Raw genomic sequence first — 10,072 nt, forward strand, 5'->3', positions numbered from 1 at the left:
ATGGTAAATGTTTGAAGGGATACAATCTAAAATCCCAGTTTGGTCACTACAAATCGTATGCATGTACCAATATACCACACATACCCTGTACACAATGTGAAAAAAGAAAGATGACAGCATAGAGAAAGGTGCTCAAGCTCACTCATCACAGAAATACAAGCCACAATCCCAGCATTATACCAAATACAAGCAAGAGAGGGGTTCAAAAGAAAAAGCCATCCCACATGTCGGTGCTGAGTGGCAGCTTGTGGCCTCCCACGTTGGTGGAGGGAGGGGGCAGTGGTAGGATCACTTGAGAAAGCGGGCAGGACCCATGGCAGCTGAACACACGTCCACCCAGCAACCCGGCAATTCTTTCCCAGGTTCCCCCAAGGGAACGTGTGCATGTGTTCACCAAAAGACTTCTCATGACAGCACCATTCATGATCACCAAAACCCAAAACCGAGCCAAGCGTCCATCCACAGAGGCATGCATAGATGGATGGTGCTTTGTGCACGAGATGGCCTTGGCTACAGCAGTGAGAAGAGGGAGCTATGATGTCACGTGGGGAGGCTCAGACTCCACGTGGGAGGAAAGAGCCCAGAAGCAAGAGAGTACATGTCGTGTAATTCCAAAGGAGGCCGGATTAGCCTCTGCGGTTAGTAGTCAAGGTCATGGTTGTCTTGGGAGGATTAATGACAGGAAGAGGTAGCAGGTGACTCGGGAGCTGCGACCCCAAGACACCTTCCTCACTTCCCCCTGGAAGCAGAGGCCCAGTGCCACCCAGGGGGCCACCTGCGGGCAGCTCTGTGGATTCTCTCCCCTCCTGCTTTGCAGGTGTGTCTTGACAGACAGAGGAGAGACGGTCCCTCCTCAGCTTCCTGGCTGCCAGGGCTCTGAGTGAATTGCAGTCAGTCTCTTCCCTCAGGCAGTCTGGGGACAGTGACTTTACCTTCCTACCGAGGGTCACCTTGACAGGGGACAGGCATGATTGTCTTGCCTCCGAGAGGAGCAGCCCCCACGGCCAGGCTCTGACTGAGTTGAGCGAAGGCAAGAGAAACAAAGGAGAAAGAGCTCCTCACCCTCCACCCCCCGCAGGGCAGGCCCGTGAGGTGTGGGGTGACTGAGAGGAGAAGGGAGAGGCTTTGGAAGACGGAGCCCTGAGACCTCCCTAGAGGGGCAAAGCAGCTGCCTCAGGAGGTGACCCGCTGGGGTCCTGTCCTCCCTGGGTTCCCCTCCACTCCCCTCCCCTGTCCTCCTCTCCCCTCCCTTCCCTTCCCTTTTCCTTTTTCTTTTCTTTTTTTCTTTTAAGATGGAGTCTTGCTCTATCACCCAAGCTGGAGTGCAGTGACACAATCTCAGCTCACTGCAGCCCCTACCTCCTGGATTCAAGTGATTCTCCCACCTCAGCCTCAAACTGCAGATCACCTGAGGTCATGAGTTTGAGACCAGCCTGGCCAACATGGCGAAAACCCATCCTGAGTACCTGGGATTACAGGCGTCTGCTACCACATCTGGCTAATTTTTGTGTTTTTAGTAGAGATGGGGTTTTGCCATGTTGGCCAGGCTGGTCTCGAACTCCTGACCTCAAGTGATCTGCCTACTTTGGCTACCCAAAGTGCTGGGATTGCAGGTGTGAGCCACCATACAAGGCCTCCCTGGGTTTTTCTGAGTCATTTTATGGAGGCAGTTTGCAGCATTTTGGGGGCAAATGGCAAATACCCCTGCAGTGCTGTTCACTGGACTTGCCCAGCGGAAGAGGGTGGTGACCAGCACAGGAAGCCTGACCGCGGTCACAAGCAAATGGCGAGTGGTCAAGTAGAGAGAGGCTTTGGAGAGCCTGGGGAGGCAGGTGGGGGTGGGGGCTAGCAGCGGCATGGGGCTGCAGCGGTCAGGGAAGGCGGGCTGAGTGTGAGGTGCTCCAGGCTGGCTCTGTGTTCATCAGCTGTGTGGCCTGAAGTACAGATTTTGTTTTCGTTGTTTTCGGTAAATCGAGGTGAATCTCACGTCTCAAAATGAGCTATTTTTAAGCGGACAAGTCACTGGTATTTATATTTAGTGCGTGCAACCATTACCTCTACAAGTTCCCAAAGCTTTGCGTCACCCCAAGAGGAAACCTCCCACCCATCACCAGCCCCTCTTCCCTCCTCCTCCCCCAGCCCCTGGCAGCCAGCAGTCTGCATTGTATCCATGTATTGCCTCCTCTGAATCATTCATAGAAATGCAATCAGCACTTTGTTGAGGCTGAGGCAGGCAGATCACCTGAGGTCATGAGTTTGAGACCAGCCTGGCCAACATGGCGAAAACCCATCTCTACAAAAAATTACAAAAATTAGCTGGGCATGGTGATGCATGCTTGTAATCCCAGCTACTTGGGAGGCTGAGGCAGGAGAATGGCTTGAACTTGGGAGGCGGAGGTTGCAGTGAGCAGAGATTGTGCCACTGCACTCCAGCCTGGGCAATAGAGCAAGACTCTGTCTCAAAACAAAAAAACATGCAATCAGGTTAAATGGGAGTTTTGTGGCCTGTGGCCTCTCTCACTGAGCTTTGTGTTCTCAGGGCTCTCAGGCTTCATCTGTCTAATAAGAGCATCATTCCTCTTTAGGGAATCATATTCCGGTGTATGGATGGACCCCGATCCATCTGCCCATTCACTGTTGGATGGACATCTGGGTGCTTTACACTTTTTGGCTGGCATGAATAACGTTGCTATGAACGTGTGTGCACGTGTATTTGTTTGAGAATCTATTTTCAGGTTTTTCTGGGTCTACTCGTAGGAGCGGAATCGTGGATTATATAGTAATTTTAGGATCAAGTTTTGGAGGACTCACCAAATTGTTTTCCGCAGCAGCTGAAACATTTTACATTTCCACCAGCAATGTGCAAGTGTCCATCTCTCTACAACCTCACCAACGCTTGTTGCAGTTTTAAAACAAAGTTATAGCTGGGGCAGAGCATGTGAAGCGGCGCCCGAGCTCGTCGTGGTTTTGATTTGCATTTCCTTGATGACTCATGCAGGCGAGCATCGCTTCGTGGGCTTCTCGGCCACTGGTGTGTCTTCTCCGGAGAAACGTCTACTTCCGTCCTTGGCTTGCCCCTTTTTTGGTCAGACTCCAAGGCAGATTTTTGTTGTTGTTGTTTGCTTTTTTGAGACAGAGTCTCACTCTGTCACCCAGGCTGGAGTACAGTAGTGCGAACTCAGCTCACTGCAACCTCTGCCACCCAGGTTCAAGCAATTCTCTTGCCTCCACTTCCCGAGTAGCCGGGACTACAGGCATGTGCCCCTACAGCAGGCTGATTTTTGTATTTTTGGTAGAGACTGGGTTTTACCGTATTGGCCAGGCTGGTCTTGAACTCCTGACCGCAAGTGATCTGCTGCCTCCCAAAGTGCTGGGATTACAAGCATGAGCCACCATGCCCGGCCCCGAGGCAGAGTTTTAAGCTTCTCTGAACCTCAGTTTTCTCATCTGTAAAATGGGAACAGAGTATTCCTCCTTGATGGAATCGTGGCCAGCCATCCTGGTTTGCCTGAGATTATCCCAGTTTTTGCAATAAAAGTCTGTCGTCCCAGGGAGCCCCTCAGTCCTGGGCGACCTGGGGTAGTTGGTAACCCTCCATGGGGTTAACAAGAGGCTGAACAAATAGGGTGCATAGGAAACTTCTAGCACAAGGCAGGGGCCAGAGCTCCTGCTCAGCAAATGTCAGCTCTTTTTCATTATAAGCCTCTTAAAACATGTGCATGGTAGAGAACTCTGACATGGAAAAATGCAAAGGCAGAAATAAAAGTCGTCGGTAGCAGGCCGGGTGCGGTGGCTCGTGCCTATAATCCCAGCACTCTGGGAGGCCGAAGCGGGCGGATCAGCTGAGGTCAGGAGTTGGAAACCAGCCTGGCCGCCAACACGGTGAAACCCCATCTCTACTAAAAATTCAAAAATTAGCCTGGTGTGATGGCACGTGCCTGTAGTCCCAGCTACTCAGGAGGCTGAGGCAGGAGAATCGCTTGAACCCAGGAGGCAGAGGTTGCAGTGACAAGATCATGCCACTGCACTCCAGCCTGGGCGACAAGAACGACACTGTGTCTCAAAAATAAATAAATAAAAATCAATGGCCATCCGCATGTGGGAAGCATTTTCGAAGGTTTTAATTCTCTGAGATGATAGAACCTTGAATGTGTTAATATACAGAAGGGGAAGAGGTAGGAACAGCTGTGATGATTTAATGATTAATATTTATTGAATGCTTCTTATATTGCAGCCGTGGCAGGGAGAAGTTGAAGGCCCAGGATACAGAACAGAAAGCGGATGGTGGGCGGGTCCCTTAGAGGCCGGGAAGTGGAAAGGTAGGTGCTGGGAATAATGGTGACGCAGATGTTTCCAAGCCGGGAAAGTGGCATTTGGGTCCTGCTTTTCCTTGTGGCCCTTCCTGTTTCCCAAGAACTTTGAACTCAGCCTCAGCTTCCCCGCACTCCCCGGCTTGCAGGCTGGCTTGCAGCAGGGCCTCCTGAAGCCCTGTGGATGCCCCGCCTCTGCCCTCACTGGGCTCGGGCAGGCTGTGCCTCGCCTCGGAGATTCCCAGCTGAGGTCTTCAGATCCTGTGCCCTCAATCATCCGTTCAGCACCTGCTGCATTTGCCACGGGGCAGGGCCTGTACTGCAGCTGCAGGTGAGTGATGAAGACCTGGGCGCCTCTGCAGAAGCTCCAGAGCCAATGGACTTGACTGCCAGGAAATTGGAAGCCTGGAGGCTGAACTAGGCTGGACACTCAGTGCTGGGGAGGCCCCCGACGCCCCAGGAGGTACACTGGGCGTGGTCATTCCTGGCGGGAGAAGGAGAGCAGGTGTACAGTCCTCCGAGTCACAGCAGGCAGTGAGTGCCTGGTCCCTGCTGCAGCCCGCAGAGGCCCGCGGCTCACCTGTGTCTGGCTTTGAGGTTCCCCGATCTAGTTTGCAGGACAAGGATCAAGGCAGTTCACAGAAAGTAGCGGAAGTAGCCTTGGGTCGCAGACTCCCAGGATGCAGGGTCCAGGCCTGTCTGGTGTCCCTGTCTCACAATCAGTCACACACAACGATAGAGAGGCAGAGGGATGCGGGGAGCCAAGAGGCCTGGCTTCTGGTGCCTGCTGTTTACCAGCTGTGTGGCCTCGAGCAAGTCATGCTTCTTTCTAGTGTCAGGGTTGGAACAGAGCCTCTTAAAGTGCTAGGCTCCTGAGGAAGGCTGTGAAGGTCTGTCCCCCAAGACACAGGGGAAGCAAGTTCCCAGACAAGGCTACCTCTGCATTCGACAGCAGACAAGAAAGCTGCTGAGACAGCCTCTTGAACCACTCTTTTCTCTATTCTCAACACGTCGTTATGGAATACCTATGATGTGCCTGGAACTTTCCGGCAACCCTGCTCTCTGAGGATACAGCAAATCCCTGCCCTCCTGGAGTCCAACTTCTGCCAGACTAGATTATTATTTTTTTCCTCGAGATGGAGTCTCACTGTGTCGCCCAGGCTGGAGTACAGTGGCATGATCTTGGCTCACTGCAACCTCTGCCTCCTGAGTTCAAGCGCTTCTCCCACCTCAGCCTCTCAAGTAGCTGGGACTACAGGCATGTGCCATCAAGCCAGGCTAATTTTTTTGTATTTTTAGTAGAGATGGGGTTTCACCATGTTGGCCAGGCTGGTCTTGAACTCCTGAACTTGACCGCTCTGCCTGCCTTGGCCTCCCAGAGTGCTGGGATTACAGGTGTGAGCCACCATGCCTGGCCCAGATTCAAATTTTCCTATGCCACTCTCCAGACTGCAGGGCTTGGATCAGTGATTAAAAGCCATAGGGAGATGGATTTGGGTTCGATGCCAGGAAGAACTTTCTGGCTATTCAAGTGACATCAGAATGGAATGAGCTGCCTTGTGAGGTAGTGGTCAGCGTGTCTCTGAAGATGTTCAGGGCAGATGAGGTGGACAGGGTGCATGCTAGCCCCACAGTCCTGCCTGTCAGTGTCCATGGCCTCAGGCAGTCCCCTCCCCTTCAGTGCCGGCAGCACCTGTGACTTGCCTTTAACACTGCAATAGAATACAGCAAAGCAATGGGATGTCACTCTCGTGATTACACAAGATTGTGACATCTGTCTTGCTGTGAGACTCTCTTGCTGGCTCCCGCACTGGGGAGGCCCACAAAGCAAGAGCTGTCCAACAGCAGCCTCTGTCCAACAGCCAGCAAGAAAGTGAATCTTTCCATTCAACAGGCCACAAGCAACTGAATGCTGCCACCGTCCATATGAGCTGGGAAGCAAATCCTTCCCCGGTTGAGCCTCAGATAAGCCTGCAGCTCTGATTTTGGCTGTAGCTTTTAGATGAGACCCTGAAGCAGAGGGCCCAGCTAAGCCACACCCAGACTTCAGATCCATAGAAACGGTGAGATAACGAATGTGTGTCGTTTGAAGCTGCCAAGTTTGTGGCGATTTTGGTTTACAGCAATAGGTAACCAGCAGGTGATGCTGTGAAGGAGATTCATGCATTGGAAGGTCAGACTGGCGCTCCTGTGGCGTCTCTTTAACCAGAACTTACTTGAGTATCTTTATCTCCTGCATTGCGCTTAGTTCAGTTTCTCACTTAAGATAGGGACTTGGTGAATGTCTGTTTAGTGATGTCGCCTTAGCACTGGTTTATGCATTGGAGAAACAGGAGGCTGGCCTGCAGGGAGGGTATGTCAGAGCAGCGCTGTGGTGGAAGCCTGGATTCTGGGCTGGCGCCAGCTGCTTCCTCCTGGTGTGACCTCGGGCAAGGCTATCTGAGCTTTGTGTACCTCGTTGGTGAAATGTGGAACTTATGCACTAACAGGTATGTGCAAGCCAAAAGAACCAGCATAACTGCCTCTTAGGAAGCCCACAGCGGTAAAAAATTGTTATTATTTGTTACGAAGTGTCGCAAGCATGCCTGCTGGTTGATTGTGAGGCTCAGAGACTTGGAGAGTTTCCTTTCCCAACAAGGCTCAGACAGAGCTTTTCATTTGAGTCTGAAGTCTCCGGGCACCGGGCTGGTCTGAAGGTCTCGCTACTCATACCTGTTCTTCCTGTTTGCTCCTTAGAGAAACCTACGCTGAAATGATGTGATTACAGAATCCAAATCTTTGTTGAAGCCAGCGGGTGGCCTCCACCCTGACGCATAATGCGTGGCTTGTATTTATTTTTAATTCGAGTACCGACTGTACGTCAGACACTGTCTGAGGATTTAGAGATACAGCTATAAGTAAAACAGACAGAGTCCTTGGTCTTGTGAAGCTGATGTCCCCGTGGCAGAGACAGGTGACAAAGGGGTAGATGATCATCTACATGTCACACGGCGATGCGTGCCACCAAGAACAGTTAAGCTGAGGAGAGAGGAGACAACGGGGAGTTGTTCTTTTAGATCAGCTGTTGGCAAACAATGTGCCCCTGGGCCAAATCAGCCCCCGGTAGCCAGTGTTTATAAAGTTTTATTGGAATACAGCGCTGTTCCTCCATGCATGTGTGGCCCGGGACTGCTTTTGAGTTGAAGAGTTGGGGCAGAGACTATCCGGCTTGTAGAGCTGGAACGTGTTTACTAGCTGGCCCTTCCTAGAAAACGTTTGCTGTTCGCTGCTTAGATGGTGTGGACAGGGAAGACCTCGCGGGGAAGGTGAAGAAGCAAGCCGGGTGGAAGGGGGCTCGAGGCGCAGCGAGCCGGAGTCACGGCCCTGACGTGGAATGTGCCGGGCACAGTGGAGGAAGCAAAGAAGGCGGGTGGGAGTGACAGAAGGGAGTGGTGAGGGTCGTGAGCGTCCTCTGATGAGGATGGAGGCCGAGGGGGTTTTCTGAGCCAAAGAGGCTGCTGTGTTGACACTCGATGTGCGCAGACGCTGTGGGGACGGGAGCTGCGGGAAGCGCGGGGAGCTGCTGGGAGGCCACTGCGTCATCGCATGATGACATCTGGGGAAGATAAGAAGTGGCTGATTCTGGATACACTTAGAAGGCCGATTCGGTTGTGATGTGCTGATGAGGCAAGAATGCAGGTATCTGTGTTTTTAATGCTTTGGAGAGTTTGTTGAAGGAGTGAATGAGGTGACTTTCTGGAGATCAGGGAGTCTGTCAGCGTCCCAGAAGGGCCCAGCAGCCCGCCCCCTGGCTTCTGCGACCCTCCCCACTCCATGGCTCTTCTTTTAGGGTCCTCCTTGGCACTGGTGAGCACTGACACGTGGACACTGGGAGTCCCAGATCCCTTGGTCACACGCGAATCCAAACCTCCCGCCTCCTGTAGTCTGGGCCAAGATTTCCTCTTGAGCAGACATTGCCGCAGACAGACTCCTTGGGTTAACTGGCAGAGGCAGCAAGCGCTGTGTTTTCTCACCCCCTCCGAATTCACCAGCCTCTGACCTCATTATGCTTCTCCAGGCCATGAGACCAGACGTGCAGGGAGAAAAGTGGGAGCTGAGTCCCAGAAGAGACGTCAGGGAGGCTTTCACCACCTTTAATGATCTGATACCATCAACAGCCTCCTAGCAGGTCATCTCAGCGCTGCCGTGTTTACACTAATTAGTTAATATCTGCAGAGTGCTTTGAAGGTGCCAGGCCTGCCAGGAGTGCACAGGAGAGCGATTCACAACGGAGGAGAGGTGGCCCCAATCTTGGCGGCATCGCTCTTCCGACAGCAGGGGCTGCAGGCTTCGCAGCCTGGTGGGCGGTGTGCCTTGGGGGAGGGAGCTGGCCCTCCCAAGCCTGCTTCAGACACCCGCTGCTGGCAGCCGCCGTGGGGAGCCCTCGGGGTGCTGGAGGAGAGAGTAGATGAGGGAGCTCAGTCTCCAGTCCCCCCAGTTTTCCCATCCACCCTCAGGCCTGGGTTCTGGTTTAAGGGGGGTGGTCTTGGCCAGGCTACCAGCTGCCTGAGATTGGTCCCAACGCTCACCCTGGTGAACCCACGAAAGCAGGCCACAGGTTACCTTGTGGGGACTCGCCTCCAATGGCCTCTGCTTGTACCTCCGCTAGTACGTGTCGGGGAGCCAGCTTAGATTTCCCCATGGATGTTTGGAGGGACGCCTGACCCCTTGCAGGGACTGAGGCTCCTAGAGACGCTTCAGGCCCATAGAGGCCACCTGCCCAGCCAGGTGCAAGCCAGGCCTGCTAGACTCCAAGTCATCACCCCCTGCCTGTGGCCTGGCCTGCCCATTTGAGGTTAGGGGAGGCTGGGACAGTCACCTTCGATTCTGGAGAAATATGGGAGGAAGTTAAACGATGGCCTCCCTTGGAAAGGAATAAGAGCCTCCTCTTTGGCAAAAGCTGTGGGGATCGTTCACTCATTTTCTAAAACACAGTTTTATTGAGCTATAATTCATATGGCCTAAATTGTGTCCTTCCATTCATGCTGAGGCCTCATCCCCAGTATCTCGGAATGTGGCTGTATTTGGAAATAGGACCATTAAAGAGGTGATTAAGTTAAATTGAGGCTGTTAGGGTGGCGCCAATCTAGTAAGATTGATGATGTCTTCCGGCCGGGCGCGGTGGCTCACACCTGTAATCCCAGCGCTTTGGGAGGCCGAGGTGGGTGAATCACCTGAGGTCAGGAATTCAAGACTAGCCTGATCAACTTGGAGAAACTCTGTTTCTACTAAAAATACAAAATTAGCCGCGTGTGGTGGTGCATGCCTGTAATCCCAGCTACTTGGGAAGCTGAGGCAGGAGAATTGCTTGAACCTGGAGGTGGAATTTGCAGTGAGCCGAGATCATGCCATTGCACTCCAGCCTGGGCAACAAGATCAAAACTGCGTCTCAAAAAAAAAAAAAAAGATTGATGTCTTCCTAAGAGGAGATTTGGACTCACAGAGAAACAGCAGAGATGCCCACACACTGGGGAAGGACCACGTGACAGCAGGTACCAGGAGAAAGCGGCCGTCTGCAACTCAAGGCTAGAGGCCTCAGAAGAAACCAACCCTGTGGGCCGGGCACAGTGGCTTATGCCTATAATCTCAGTAATTTGAGAGGCTGAAGTGGGAGGATAGCTTGAGCCTAGGAGTTCAAGACCAGCCTGGGCAATATGGCAAAACCCTATCTCTACAAAAAATACAAAAATTAGCCAGCTGTGGTGATGCACAGCTGTAGTCCC

The sequence above is a fragment of the Sapajus apella genome, unplaced genomic scaffold (assembly GCF_009761245.1).
Source record: "Sapajus apella isolate SASKATOON/1434 unplaced genomic scaffold, GSC_monkey_1.0 scaffold48, whole genome shotgun sequence".
NCBI classification, from domain to species: domain Eukaryota; kingdom Metazoa; phylum Chordata; class Mammalia; order Primates; family Cebidae; genus Sapajus; species Sapajus apella.